The following is a 14053-nucleotide window of genomic DNA, read 5'->3' on the forward strand; positions in this document are numbered from 1 at the left end:
CAACAGTGATTAGGTGAGAACCCAGCCTCAAAGGATATCCCCTTACTTCCTGTTTTGACTATGAGACAGAAAGTGAGGGGAATTCTCCCCAGTGAGACACAGATGGCAAAAAAATTAAATAATACATGATTATAACCCTCTATTACTCTATCTAAAATGAGAAAAAAAAATTGTTGCCCTTAGTTTTACTTTAACTGTCAACTTTTTGTGCATCCTTCCTCCCAGAATTAACCAGTCTGGCATGCCAGGTAAGTAGGTGGGCAGTAAAATTGCAGCCCCTTGCTCTATTGTTACTAGCCAGCATGCCCTTCAGTATTCGAAAGTGTGTTGAGAGGTTGGGAACGTCAGTAGGTACAAGAATTTTAACCAAGCCATTATATGTCCAGCAATGTCACAGAAAATGTGGCTATACAATGTCCCAGAGCTCCCTGTACAATTTAAAAAATTAAAGTGGCATAGCCTTAAAAGTCACAGCTTGAGAACCAACAAGGGACACTTTTGGATGTCACTGAAACCTGGATCCTAGTAGGTAGAAATAATAATATTATTCACAAGTACTGCTCTAATCATTTCCTTTTTTTAGGAAAGATTCTGACACTGAATGTTTGAGTTTTCTTTGGTGTTACTATGTTTTTATACCTGATTTTTATATAGAAAGGCTTGATGCATCTTCCTGCTTTATTCCAGACCTCCCTGGTGCATGCTATAGCTTAGACTGCAGTATTCTTTTGTGCTGGCACTGCAATCCACAATCAGTGGAATACCTCTTCCTGGCAGGCCCCCAGCTATATGGAATATGTTTTAAAAAAGTGATAATGAAAATGTAAAGCAATGCAGAATGTATTAAAGAAATATGGATTGGTTGGCTACCATGGGCACCAACATTTTATTAGCACATTTTTACTTACATAGGCTCCCTTGTATACGCACAAGTTTTAAATGTAAGTAATAAAGCGGTATGCTTCTTTTAAACACTTTTACTATATCTATATGCATACAGTATATAGAAGCCTGAAAAACATGGCTGATCATTGGGATGTTATATGTTTGTGTGCATTATGGATCTTACTTTCATGCATTGACTTGCATTAGGCTAAGGCAGCCTATTCACTTCAGATGATGTGTCAATACATCTAAATGCACAAAAAATGTACTTGCACTATATTTTGCTAATACAGTGCACCACAATGCACAGAGCATTTACAATTATGTATTGTGGTGCACTGTTGTGCAAGCATTTGTTATACTGCATTTGTGCATTGGGGTGCCATTAGAATAAATGGCAATAAACAACAACACAAATATGCAAGTGTTAGCGTTCATTATTACAGGCACATATTTTAGGTGGGAACCTAACTAATGAATATTGAGGAGACAATGTTAAGTCCTGGTATCTGTATTTTCCATATGAACTAAGGTAGAAAACAATATACATGACTACGTGAGAGGTGAGCATACCAAGTTCAGTTCATAGATCTTGGTGCTAGAGCTGTGCATGAAAGGTGGGGGGGTTTGTATGTTAACCATTCAAATACTACTTGATACAAAGCTGACCTTCCTCCTTCTAATTCTTCTAATCGCAGAATTACTTTCCTTGCGTAGGTCCTGGAACTGTCTGATTGTGAAGTAGGTTGATGGTCAAAGTAAAACAGTTAGGAACCTATTTAAATAGCATATGTTTTAAAGCATATTAAACCCAAAAGATAAAATGTATTAAACTGCAGCTCAACAACTCTTTTAGTCTGTTTCCTTTATTTTTACCTTGTGATCCAGCCAGTAAGTCTGTTATTTTTCAAATTACTTTACGAGACCAAGCTGTCCAGACAAAGCAACGGTTAAAGGCCTGAGACAAACTATATAACACTGACAGAGGTGCTTACAATGATATGTTTTTATTCATTTATGTAAAACCTTTACATCCCCCCCAAAAAAACTGCTGTAACTACTTATAAAGCATTATCTGCAGATCAGATTCAATTTGTTATTCAAGTTTATCCAATTTTGCTAGTCTAATGCCGCGTACACACACGCAGACTTTCTGGCAGACTTGGTCCGGCAGACCGGACTCCGTCGGCCAATTCAATCATGTGTGGGCTCCAGTGGACTTTTTTTTCCCAAAAGTCCGACGGACCTAGAAATAAAACATGTTTCAAATCTTTCCAACGTCGAAAAATCCGCTCGTCTGTATGCTAGTTTGACGGACAAAAACCGACGCTAGGGCAGCTATTGGCTACTGGCTATCAACTTCCTTATTTTAGTCCGGTCGTATGTCATCACGTACAAATCCATCGGACTTTGGTGTGATCGTGTGTAGGCAAGTCCGTTCATTACGAAAGTCCATCGGAAGTTCGCCGAAAGTCTGTCGGATAGACCGTCGGACCAGTCCGGTCAAAAAGTCTGCTCGTGTGTACGCGGCATAACAATACCTTCTTCCCCAGACTAACAATGCTGCTGTCCAAAGGTGTCTGCTTTACTACTTCATCCAGCATGCAGACACCCTAAGGCTGCTTTCACACTGGGGCAGCGGGTCCATTAGCGATAAAGCAACGCTAGTTTTTTAGTGGTGCTTTACCATCATTTTAGCTGTGCTAATGGGACGCTTTTAACCCCCACTGACGGCCAAAGAAAAGGTTAAAACCGCCTGTGTTGCGGTGCTTCGGAAGCGCTTTACAGGCTCTTCGGAAGAGCTGCATATTCATTCCAATGGACAGTTTTTAGGCGCTTTACAGGCACTATTTTTAGCGTTAAAATGCCTGAAAACTGCCTTAGTGTGAAAGGGGTCCAAGGCAGCAAGTGTGTTACTGGGCTGAATCACCAAAGGAAATAAAGGGAAAAGGATAACAAATGCAGCCACCACATCTAAGGATTGGTAAGCTGCAATATGTTACATTTTTGTTTTTGGGTTTAATACCACTTTAAATTAGACAGAGGTTGTAGTATTTTTGTATTTTCTGTGTTTTATGGAATCAACTGAATGTCTATGATAAAATCGATTGTTGGTATAAGAAATCAACTCTTTTGCCTATTAGTTGGCTTCCCAACTACAGGAACTGAGAAAGCAATGTTGATTATAGTCTGTAATCTGAAATATTTTGTTTAGAACAAAGTGCTTTTTTAAAGAGGCACTGGAGTTGATTTACTAAAACTGGAGAGTGTAAAATCTGGAGCAGCTCTACATAGAAACCAATCAGCTTCCAGTTTTTTTTCTCAAAGCTTTATTGAACAAGTTGAAATTAGAAGCTGATTGGCTACCATGCACAACTGCACCAGATTGTGCCCTCTCCAGTTTTAGAAAATCAACCTCACTGTTACCTTGGCTGTGCAGAGCTAAGTGACAGGGTATCTTTAAAGGGCTCCCCCACACCCATAAGTTCTCCTTGCCTGCACTCCCTCACAATCTTTATTTTGTTGCAGCCAGCACTGCAATCACTGGTGATTGTGACTTTGGGAGGCATTGACATTGCTCCCCTATACCCAAAAGTGTGAGGTAATGTTGTCAGTTGTAATGGAGGAACAAGCAGTGGGGAAGCAATGACAAGGTGAGTATACGTTGGTTGTGGGAGGATGATTCGTAGAGACACTGTCAATTTGTCCCGCATGGGCAAATTTACAGTGTCTCTTTAATGGAACAAGTGCATCAGAGTTACTACCTTAATCAAGGCAGCCATGATTAAGGCCTGATGGCTGAAAATTGTTGACTTTTTTGACTGGTGTTCACCTGCATTAGTAATATAATGTTTTAGACAACTCCCATGGCAACAGCCAGTATCTCTTTAATGCTGTATCTGGGCGTTTGGTGGGCACTAAGATTCTAGATAACCCGTGCTTTGCTTTTATGAAGAAAAACAAGTTTACCTAATTGTTCTCTCCCCCAGCTTTTTAAAATCACCTTCTTTCAACCACTGCCCTATTTCTCTGCCAGAGAGGAAGTGAAATACCTACTACTTCTGGATATGAGGGAGCTATTTTTCTCTTAATGCAGTGCTATCATGGTCACTTGAGGGCCGAGTCTTTAACCTTCTGTAAGCTCCAACTAGAATAATTTGAAATTGCAAATCACCTTTTCTCTTTGCTTTAGCAGGGAACAGAGTGGCAGGGGGACAAAAGAAAGATTAGTATACATAGAGTTTGCCAGGGGACAATTAAGTGAACTTGTTGCTTTGACCTGGTTTGGTAAAAGTGCAGGTTTTTACCTAAAGAATTAAACTTAACCACTTGCCAATTTCCAGCTTTCAGCTCTGTTGCACTTTGAATGACAATTGCGCGGTCATGCAACACTGGGTCCAAAAAAAAGTCATAATTTTTTTGAGCCAGATAGAGATGTCTTTTGGTGGTATTTAATCACCACTGGGTTTTTTATTTTTTTGCTAAAGGAAAAAAGACAGAAAATGTGGGAAAAATCATTTTTCTTAGTTCCTGTTATAAAATTATGTAAATAAGTAATTTTTCTTCTTCACTGATGTGCGCTGATGGGTCTACTCTGATGGCCACTGATGAGGCAGCACTGATGAGGAGGCACTAATATGCAGAATTGATGGGCACTGATAGGTGGCACTGATATGCAGCACTGATGGGCACTGATAGGCAGCACAGATGGGCACTGACAGGCAGCAGTTAAGGGCACTTATGGGCACTAATAGGCGGCACTGATGGGCAATAATAAGCACTGATAGGTGGCGCTGATGTGCACTGATATGCTGTACTGATGAGGAGGCACTGATGGGCACTGACATGCAACACTGATGGGCACTGAAAGGCAGCGCTGATGAGCACTAATTTGGCATCACTAATGAGCACTGATTGGCATCACTGGTGGGCACTGGCAGGCATCACTGATGAAGCTGCATTTATCTGTGTGCATATCCCAAAATGAGGAAAAGCCGCTTATCAGCTCTCCTCTCCTCATGTGCTGTCACTGATAGGATGTACTGATGAGGTGACACTGATGGGCACTGATGAGGCAGCACTGATGAGGAGGCACTAATATGCAGCACTGATGAGGAGACACTAATATGCACTGATGGGCACTGATAGGCAGCACTGATGTGTATCACTGATGGGCACTGATGGGTGGCAATGATATGCAGCCCTGATGGGCACTGATAGGCAGCGCTTATGGGAACGGATAGGCGGCACTGATGGGCACTGATAGGTGGCACTGATAGATGGCACTGATGGGCACTGAAAGGCAGCACTGATGAGCACTAACTGGCATCACTAACGGGCACTGATTGGCTTCACTGGTGGGCACTGGCAGGCATCACTGATGCCTGATAATAATTTCACTGATTATCTGCACACATGTCCCCACTGAGGAAAGCCGCTTATCAGCTCTCCTCTCCTCATGCACTGTCAGGACGAGGACAGGAATGACGATAACCAGCACTTACTATTTACACTGTGATCAGCTGTGATTGAACACAGCTGATCACATGATACGTCATATGCTCTTTACCACGGTTGGTTATGCAGTGTGTATCGCCATGCTGCATGCCCCTGGGGGTGCGCACGGGCAGCCCATTCTGGGGGACATCAGCATAGCAGCCAGGCAACTAGCATTTTCTAAAGGAGGTCTTCATGTCAGCCCCTCTGTATCCCTCATGACAGGTTTACTTGAAATGCAAGAAAGCATAACTATATTCATACCCCCCCCCCCCCACTTATCATGCCTAACCTGTGTATAAAAGATCTGTGTACTCACCTCCATTTTTTAATCCACTTCAGTCAGGTCACATGATCCCACAGCTCCATTTAGAATGGGAAATGGTTAAATTGTTAGCAAAGACTAACTAACTGTAGCCTAACCAACTGTACTCCTAAACATTTTCCTTTCCCCTCTGCCAACCTATCCTGCCTAATCTGTAATAAAAACATCTGTATACTTACTTATTTTTATCCATTCTAGTCTGGTTATGTGATCCTGTAGGTCTGTGTAAGGAAGCGCTTAACACTGGCTCTGAATTCCGGGAGCTGTAACGTCATACACAGTGGGGTTGATTTACTAAACCTGGAGAGTGCAAAATCTGGTACAGCTGTTCTTGGTAGCCAATCGGCTTCCAACTTCAGCTTGTTCAAATAAGCTTTGGCAAAAATCCTGGAAGATGATTGGTTTCTATGCAGAGCTGCACCAGATTTTGCACTCTCCAGTTTTAGTAACTCATCCTCAGTCATGCATCTTTCCTCTGCAGCAGCCGCTCACTTACACAGGGGAGCTGGAGCTGTGGGATCATGTGACCTGACTGAAGTGGATTAAAAAATGGAGGTAAGTACACAGATCTTTTATACACAGGTTAGGCATGACAAGTGGGGGGGGGGGGGTTATGAATATAGTTATGCTTTTCTTGCACTTCAAGTAAACCTGTCATGAGGGATACAGAGGGCCTAACATGAAGACTTCCTTTAGAAAATGCTAGTTGCCTGGCTGCTGTGCTGATCAACTGGTTTCTGACCTCTAAATCACTACCCAGCAAAGTATAAAGCAAGAGTACTGGCGGTCCAGCCAGGCATTTAGCATTTGCAGAAAGATAGCTCAGCAAATGCTGCCTCCATGTTTCTCTCATGATGGGTTACCAAAAATATTTAGTGCATATAGTACACTGTCTAAAATTTTTCATGTTGGACAAATGGCCAACAGTTTACGCAGCGCTTTACATTAAATCTTTAATCTCCACTGATCATATGAAACTCAGGATCTGGTTGCTGTGAGCAATTATTAAATCGTTATATATTCCCAAATACATCTCACCTCCATTTGCAGATTGGATCTCCATGCTGTTGTCAAAGAATATTAAGAAAGCTTGGCTTATATGTTAAAATAAACAGAAGGCAGAACAGATGATTTTACTGATAAATATATACGTTAACAATGACATCAAGCAGCGATATATTCTATACCTTTTTCAGTGTTGTCTTATCTATTGTTCAGTTAATACTGACAAACCTTGGTGATGTCAGAGAGGTCATCATCTTTCAAATCATACTGATTTCTGCAGCTGGTAACTGGGGGGGGGGGGGGGGAGGAGGTAAATGTGCAGCTTCACGTCAGCCTTGGTTGGAGGAAATCCTCCATTGTGAGTCCCATCCCCCACCTGAATCAATCTGGTATAAAGAAAATGTACATTTCACAGGTAATATACTTACAATGTTTTCTGACATTGATTTCTATGTAAGAACATTTTTTTAACAATAACGTTTTTTTTCTTTGATTGAAATCTGCTATTATTTTTGTTTCTTAACTTTTTTTCCCCCTTAAACATAAATATTTTAAATAGTATCTTATATTACATTTTAATTATCCTTGTCCTTTTATCCCATAATCCTACCTGCAGCCTATTGGTCTGTCCCTTTCATTGCACTGAACCCTACAAGCAGCATAGGGGTCATCATGCTGAGAAATGTAAATGACCCTGAATGGGCTCCACTGAGTTTGGATTGGAGAGGGAGGGGGGAGAGAGGAGAGACAGCAAGAACAGGCAGGGAGAGACTGAGGGTAGCACTCGCTTCATCTTTTAAAGGGAGGGGAGAAAAGGAGCTCAGCTGCAGTTTGTGCCTGTGTCTGGCTTGTGCAGAAAATTCTAGGCATCCGTGCTGGAAAAATATACATATTTGAGCACAGCTGAGGCTTATTCTATCAGGGAGAAATCTATTTCTCTCCCACTGAAAATGGGTTGGATCAGTACAGGTGACTTAAAGAATTCTAGAGGATGGAGTGGCTGAGGATGACAATAAGGTAGGTGATGACTGTTTATGTCTGCTCTTTGCAATGCATGGATCCATTGTTGTGTACTAGGCTATTTGTAGATCACACATTATAAATTCCACTATCATAGCAGGTTGATGGGACACGGTGTTTTAAGGCTATGGGTTCTGGGTCTAATAGATATGGCATATAGGTTATTGTGAAGGGTGATTGTGCAGAGGCTTGCAGCTTGTTCTATATGATCCTGGCTAATTGTGCTGAAAATTACCTTTGTGTCGAGGATGGCAATCTGTACATTGCAAATGTTTTGTTTTTGCTTCGAAGAATCTTCTTGATGAAATGAAAAAATATGGACCTTTTGGTAGTTTTGATCTGGTGTGCTGTGTACCAAGGCACTTATCTCTGTCAAATTGGCTAGATTTTATGTAAAGGCTTACTCCATTTCAACCTTCTGCTTTCTGCTTAATAGCAGAGGTTATCAGCTCTAAATAACAAAGAAATGCTGCACATGCCTGTAATGTGCAGGAAGCTGGAGATGTGAGAGAGCAGTACATTTATGCCGCTTCTCCTAAGATCAGGGTATTTAAATGGCATGAGAAGCACGCTTCACATTGACATTAAGGAATGGCACAGCACATGAGCAAGCATTTAAGTCAGATATGAGAATCCTATTTAACCAGGCGTTCAAACCACTGCAGTTTCTAATAGCACTTACTGGGGTCCAGAGACCCTTTACTGCTTATTATGATATAGTGTTTTTTTTTTCTAAATAGCAAAGTATGGGTTAAAATGATGTGAAATCATTAATGTGAGATATACATGCTTTGCACAGAAATGCATTGCAGTCAGCGGAACATCTCCTGCATTACCTTTTTGCATATGGGGTAAATGTCTGGGTCCCAGTTGGCCAGATTGAGATGCAGTGTGACAATGAGCTAGCAACTGTGTGCTGACATTTTTCTCTGCATCTACTGAGGATGGCTTATTGGCTGTTACAAATCGTTGAATATGGTCCTTTTTTTATTCTTTTGATGTATTTTTTGTCAAAGAATTGTTATACATAATATAAAAGAATTACAGAGTGACTCTTGGTTCATGTTGGTGCACTACATGAAATCCCTTGATACTAGCAGTTGTGGTTACTTCAATTAAAGTCCAGTGAAGAGATGGCACTACCATGGCTGCTTTTGTGTTATTGAACACTTTTGCTCTGTAGCCAAAAGAGAGAATAATCTGCAACATGTTCCTGTTCTTCATTAAATAATATACACCTAACATTAGATATGCGATAAATACTGAGTGACCAAAAACCTGGAACACTCTTTACAATATTATTCAACCAAGCATGGGATCAAAGTGCTACAGCTTGGGATGTGTTGCTACCCTGCATATACAGTAGTGTCTAAAGGACAGTCTGCCAGTATAAAATAGAGAGTCAGCAACTTGCCAAAACAGCATGTTTCATAGCAGTATTTAAGTTTATCAAAGACCTGTCCGATAGAGTCTGGGAACATTGTGAGCAAAGGAACCAGTGATAGCTTGGGAGGGCAGCCTGTCTGTCTGCATTCTAGCTCTGCAGCCACTGAAATGACAACGGGACTTGATTCAGAGGTAGCTGCTGGCTTGAATATTCAGCAAAAGGTAAGAAGCCTTAAAAGCAACTTGCTGGAGTGTGATAAGGGATTAACGCTGGCAAAGAGCGATGATAAAACTGACTGATGCTTATTATGCACATTTCTTTTATAAATAGGCTGCTTTTTATAGAACTCTGAAATCCAGGCTGCTGCTGTTAATTTGAAATACCTTAAGGCCATCAATACTTTTTCTAGATATTGATTTTGGGTCTTTGACTGTCTTTAGATTTCTACACCTTCATCTCTCCTCTAAAACAGGAGAATACAATCATTTTGGAAGAGTCAAGAGCTAAATACCTATAATGGTTTATTTCACAGCACTCAAAGGCAATACAGTCCAGGCAGATTGTGCCATTGGAAGGGTACAATTATAATTATGTTTTTAGAAAAAAATAAGGATCTTTTGATGAACTGCATATCACTTCAGTGTGTTAAATGCTTTGTGTAGGGAAATCAATGCATTTGTTCCTTCTAAATGTAGAAGGAAAGAAGACAATGCGGTTCGAGAACATCAGAAGAATAACAATGCAGGTTAGAGGTTCTATTGTGTAATAATGATCTCGAGTGGTCTGTCTGACATATTTTGCTAGTATAAGCCATTCGAGTATTGAATTTATTTTATTTTAATAGAGGGAGGATTTTATAGGATAAATGGTATTCTGAAATATTAGACTATACTGGTACAGTACTGTTTAATTATTGCAGTAATTATGGCCCTAAAGGGCACCTACACATTTTTCCACATTTTTGACAATTTGAACATTTTAAGGCTGGCAGGGAGATTAACATTGTAAACAGTGTTCACCCCAGTGTTTTATTAGGTTGGTATGGGCATTTAATAAATCAATTAAAATCCAGTCCATCCATCCAGTGTCCAATGGGAAATATTCAATTTGTTTGATACCATGTAGAAACCATGCAAGCATGGAAAATAGGCCTCTTAAATACATATCTGATGAACAGTTGTCTATGCTCATGCCAACTTTTAAGACTTCTTTCTCCCATTTCATTGCAGCATTGAAGAGTAAAGGGTATTAATCAGTGACTATGGGCAACAAGGCATATTTTCCTTCAGACATGTTTTTAGGCAAAAGATCAGTTTGGGTTGATTTACTAATGGAGGTGAGGCTACTTTTTTAGCAAAATGAATGATGGTAAAAAAAGAAAGGTGATCCTGAATACCCAGTTATGTACAAGTAACATTTTCAAAAAATCTGCTATTACACAATTGGTTGACTAAAGTGAGCATAGCTTCACTTTATTTACCAAATTCAATAAACACGAATTAAGCATTACAGATAATCCACTCCAATATGTCTATATAAAAAAATTCCTTTGTCATCTGTGGACTGACAATTTGGCTTCCAAATTTTTTCTTTGACCACAGTGAATTTTTCAACAACCTGTGCAGGTATAAGAGAACAATATAAACAAATACATTATAAACTTTATTGTATCACTGTGTTGCCTTTTTAAAAACATTTCTTGGAAAAGTGGTGTTACACTTTTAAATTATTTGCAAATAATTTGATAATGATTAGACTATTTTGCTTAGACTATTGGGCTTTAAATGAGATAAGACCCATTCTCAGTCAAATCTGTTGTCTTAATATATTTGACTTTTTTAGGGATATTAGAAATAATAGGAAGAAGATCAAACATGATACAGTACATGGTGGTAGAGAGGAATAAGGAAACTTCCACCTGTACCTATCTACATAAACCAGAAACCTAAATGATAACTTGTACAATTTGTCAGTGAATGAGCCTGGCATGCCTTGTTAAAGGACCACTGTCCGATGCCTTTACCATAAATGTTATTGTATTTTGTGGTCACTTTACCTAAAGTTTATGCCAAGCCAAAACTTTTTTGCTTGTTTGTTTTAGATAGGAGTTTAAACCCTTCTCTATCAGGTTATTTTTTTTCAACTTGTGCCCTGTTGGTAAGTTTTATCTTGGCTTCCTGTCCTGGGGAAGCAACAGGAAATGAGCAAATCTCTCCAAAGTCAATGGAATTCCCACCCTAGAGAGCTGTCACAAGAATGTATTTTTTTATTGGAGCTTCTTCTCTTACCGCTTGCACTAATGGCATTTCAAAATGTATGGATTTTCCCTCTTAGTAGTAATGACCACTAAAACAAATAAAGCTGTCAAACATGTTTAACCTTTCCCTAGTCAAAAGTAAAAGAAAAAAATCCTTACATACAATTTAACTGTAAAAACAATGTGATGTCATGGAGCTCACAGATTGGGAATCCTGCTTATTCTGGTCAGTTAGGTACTATGATCAAAAGTCATGTTATTGCTACCAACCCCCATTTGTTTGTATATGACCCTTCCAAAAGAAGCACCAAGGTAAAGAAATGGCTTTCAAGCATGCCATAACCTAGTCTTCATGTAAGACTATATAATTCTTATAATGTAAGATCATTCATTTCTTTGCAAGAAAAGTATGAATTTAATTCAGTAAGTAAAGTGCTTTTAGAACAGCTATACCATATGAGCTACATACCTAGAGTCAGTAGAACCTAGCAGCACTTAGGATTACACTGTGTAGGATATATAAATCTGCTAAAAAGAATAACACATGTTTTAAGTGCTAAAAGTTTTAAAATGGATGTAAATGTTTAAATATTGAGAGAAATGTCCTTACTCCGAATTTTAGTTTCTGGCCTGAGAGTGGAAAGTTATTAATAGTAATATAATTTGTGTACTTTAAAAAATAAAGTTGTAGTCATTTAGGTATGTAGAAATTGCCTGAATGACCAAGTTGGTTGCAGCACTGCATAAAACTAATGACTAGCTTTGTGCAAATATGGATTACACTGTCTGTACCTTTTAATAGCATCTGCATTCCTTACCTAGTGTAACATTTTCTATTTAAGGTTAGGACATTCCATTTTGGTAGCCCTGCAGATATGCAGTTGTGAGGCTATTGGCCTAGTTGAGTAGCATAATAGTGCCTACACACAGGAAATGCACTGATTTTTTTTAGGAGAAATTCAGAACCAAAATGTTAATCTTTTAGGGTACTGTTTAGGCACACTTAACACTTCTATATGTTCTCTTCAGCAGTGGCTCTGGGACACTGGGCCTTGGCCTCCCTCCTAACGGGCCATGGATGGCGCGATGGCTGGTGGGAAGGCCCAATTGGAATGAACTTTCATGGGACAGCTGCAGGGCCACAGAGTGACAGTGGGCACACTGTGCTGGATCACTAAACACTCCACCACTGGGCATTGCAGATCAATGCCTCACTTGACACAGCACAGCTTTAGACCCACTACCAGTATGGTGCCCGCCAGGAAGAGACATCCATGTGACATATAACCACATGACTAGAGAGAGAATTAATTCTCTCTTCCCACCAGGTGCTTGTACAGAAGGCAGATCTGAAGTAAATGGAGGAACGGGGAAAGGGGTAAAAAAAAATCTGCGACAGTTAGCCCCCACTGTGCCCCCCCACATACACACACACACACAGTCCCCTGAGACACTTCAGCCAGCTGCAAATCCCATAAACTATTATTCATTACGCCACATTTGTGGCTTTTTCAGAGGCAAAAATAAGCCTTTGAAGTAGCCATGCTTGTAACGTAACACATAAGGGGGGGCAGAGATGGCGACGTAGGATGTTCCTCTACATGTCACAGCAATAAAACACAGAAAGAACTTGATATTACATGGGGAGGTAAACTAAAGCCTTAGGGGGGACGGGTCCCAACTATCCATCCACAAGTTGCAGCCTTCAGCAGTAGCACTGCTGGGTGGTTTTTACACGTGTTACTTGTCTGTTGTGTACCAGCATCTAGTGTACTCCAAAATGTGAGTTTATTGTATGAAGTTTTTTAAATAAATGTGGTTGTTTTTATGGTAAACGCTATGATGGTCCATATGTTTTATCTATAAGCTTCCAATTGTGATATCTGCTGAGCATTATTGAGAGATAATAGACCAGGAGGAGACAAGAAGAGGATTAGATCCTATCCAGATATTGCCCTTAAAGGGACAACCCCTTTAGACCTACTAACCATAGGTCAATATAGGAAGTGAGCGGCCAATAGTGGTGGTTACACATGGTGTGAGGATCTCTTAAGATTAGGCATGGTTTAGAAGATTATAACTGTTTATTGAACAGCACACTCACATGGACTTTTGTCATCCTATAGTTTTCAGTTTTTTTCACTCACTTAATTTTTTGGACTATTAATTTTATCCTCATAGGGGGATTGTATAGTTAATTTGTTACAGACTTTATGGATTTGCATTTTACATGTATGTAAGTGTCTGTTTACTTATATACAGGTGTAGCGCCGGATCACTTTGAATTTCATAACATTTTTGGAGCGTGGGGGTGAGTGACACACTCCTAGATTTCAGCAGCAGCACTTTATTTGGTGTATTATTACAGTGGTGTGCACAGGGGTATTTGTTTGTTTAGATCCCTTAAACTCCCACAGTTCCCCCAATCTCCCCCCAGTGCCCCTCAGCCCTCTTCATTTCCTCCAATTTTTTCAAAGTGCTCTCTATACATACCCTCAGAATTCTTCTCACAGAGCCCCCCGTCTTCTCCGGAACCTTTATTCACCACAGGGCCACCAAGTCTGCTGCAGTGTCCCATAATCCCCTCTCTAACGCTCATACCCCTCAGTGACACCCAGCCCTATCCAGAGCATTTCAGCATTTCAATACATATTTTTCTTTCCCATAATGTTTTTGT

General features: G+C 40.0%; 1 protein-coding gene across 11 annotated transcripts in view; it reads left to right on the forward strand.

The window, feature by feature from the left end:
- MAGI2 (membrane associated guanylate kinase, WW and PDZ domain containing 2) overlaps nucleotides 1-14053 on the forward strand; it is a 1136189-nt gene that overhangs the window by 464630 nt on the left and 657506 nt on the right. The window contains exon 1 of one of the 11 annotated variants that reach the window (XM_073619584.1): nucleotides 7464-7729. The exons of 9 other annotated variants lie outside the window; for them this stretch is intronic. The gene's annotated coding sequence lies outside the window, so the exon portion shown is untranslated. Of the gene's footprint in view, nucleotides 1-7463; nucleotides 7730-9226; nucleotides 9341-14053 lie in introns of those variants that run through there. One more of the 11 variants, XM_073619585.1, reaches the window with a different exon arrangement.

This window comes from Aquarana catesbeiana, linkage group LG03 (assembly GCF_042186555.1).
Source record: "Aquarana catesbeiana isolate 2022-GZ linkage group LG03, ASM4218655v1, whole genome shotgun sequence".
Taxonomy (NCBI): domain Eukaryota; kingdom Metazoa; phylum Chordata; class Amphibia; order Anura; family Ranidae; genus Aquarana; species Aquarana catesbeiana.